General features: G+C 35.7%; 1 protein-coding gene across 1 annotated transcript in view; it reads left to right on the forward strand.

Annotated features, from left to right (window-relative positions):
• Positions 1-1,673, forward strand: part of LOC125605037 (ATP synthase subunit beta, chloroplastic-like) — a 5,722-nt gene extending 4,049 nt beyond the window's left edge. The window contains exon 2 of the mRNA XM_048775078.1: positions 1-1,673. This exon is cut by the window's left edge and continues 2,268 nt beyond it. The gene's annotated coding sequence lies outside the window, so the exon portion shown is untranslated.
• The last annotated feature ends 268 nt before the right edge of the window (positions 1,674-1,941 follow it).

A 1,941-nucleotide genomic window follows, 5' to 3' on the forward strand; every position in this document is an offset into this window, starting at 1 on the left:
TTGTTGTTTTTGATGTTGAAACCGTTTTTCTGTATCCGTGGGCAATGAGTTTCGATGTACTAGGGGTATCCGCTTTTATAGAAGCTTTCATTTTCGTGCTTATCCTAATTCTTGGTTTAGTTTATGCATGGCGAAAAGGAGCGTTGGAATGGTCTTAGTTCGTTTCCTGAATACTTGTACAATAACAATAAAAAAAAAGTAAAAAAAAACCATTGAAACAATTATGAATTCCATTAAGTTTCCCGTACTTGATCGAACAACAAAAAACTCAGTTATTTCAACTACGTTAAATGATCTTTCAAATTGGTCAAGACTTTCCAGCCTATGGCCGCTTCTTTATGGTACCAGTTGTTGTTTTATTGAATTTGCCTCATTAATAGGCTCCCGATTTGACTTTGATCGTTATGGGCTAGTACCAAGATCAAGTCCTAGACAGGCGGACCTTATTTTAACAGCAGGTACAGTAACAATGAAAATGGCTCCTTCTTTAGTGAGATTATATGAACAAATGCCTGAACCAAAGTATGTTATTGCTATGGGAGCGTGTACAATTACAGGGGGGATGTTCAGTACCGATTCTTATAGTACTGTTCGAGGGGTTGATAAGCTAATTCCTGTAGATGTCTATTTGCCGGGTTGTCCACCTAAACCAGAGGCTGTTATAGACGCTATAACAAAGCTTCGTAAGAAAATAGCTAGAGAAATCTATAAGGATCGAATTAGACCTCAACGGGGTAATCGGTGTTTTACTACCAATCACAAGTTTTTTGTTGTACGCAGTACACAGACTGGAAATTATGATCAAGAATTACTCTATCCACCATCATCTACTTCAGAGATCTCTACTGAAACATTTTTTAAATACAAAAGCCCAGTATCTTCCCACGAATTAGTGAATTAGGGAGGATTTGAGAGAATAAGAAAAAAATCTTCATAAATTAGAACTCATGGTAAATGTGAAATACTTAAATTTATATAAAAAAGGTGTGGGGGAAATAAAAAAGATGCAGGGCACTTTGTCCGTTTGGCTAGCCAAACGCGGGCTGGTTCATAGATCGTTGGGCTTCGATTACCAAGGAATAGAGACTTTACAAATAAAGCCCGAAGATTGGCATTCTATTGCTGTAATTTTATATGTATATGGTTACAATTATTTACGTTCCCAATGTGCCTATGATGTGGCACCAGGTGGCCTCTTAGCCAGTGTGTATCATCTTACGAGAATAGAATATGGTGTCAATCAAGCGGAAGAAGTTTGCATAAAAGTATTTACTCACAGGAGTAATCCCAGAATTCCATCTGTTTTCTGGGTTTGGAAAAGTACGGATTTTCAAGAACGGGAATCTTATGATATGTTAGGAATCACTTATGATAGCCATCCGCGGCTGAAACGGATCTTAATGCCCGAAAGTTGGATAGGGTGGCCTTTACGTAAGGATTATATTGCCCCCAATTTTTATGAAATACAAGATGCTTATTGAATGATAAAAAATTTGAATGATAAAAATGAGTCTTAGTTTCTACAACTACGGACCTTCGCGGAATATTTTGAATTCGAGTCGTTTTTAGATCAAACAAACAGAAGAATTAAGGTCTTATTCATATTATTATAGATAGCTTAATCTCCAATTTGAAAGATACTTTTTTCCTAAAAGCCGAGCCAATAGGATGAACTAAAAAAAAAAAAAAGAGTTCTGCATTATGAACTTTGTATCGCGCACATAACTTAGTCAACTTTAGTCACATAACTGGGAATGAATAAATAAGATTGGAAAGCAATACAATAAATGGGGGGGTTAAAATTCTATTTCTATTGTATCTAATCTAATGAATCTTGGGGTATTTCTGCCCTTCAACGATAGATACTATAGATAGATATAGATAGATAGATATAGATCTTTTTTTTTTGCGCGATTTTTAGTTCTTAACCAGAACTTTTTT

The sequence above is a fragment of the Brassica napus genome, unplaced genomic scaffold (genome assembly GCF_020379485.1).
Source record: "Brassica napus cultivar Da-Ae unplaced genomic scaffold, Da-Ae ScsIHWf_684;HRSCAF=996, whole genome shotgun sequence".
NCBI lineage: Eukaryota > Viridiplantae > Streptophyta > Magnoliopsida > Brassicales > Brassicaceae > Brassica > Brassica napus.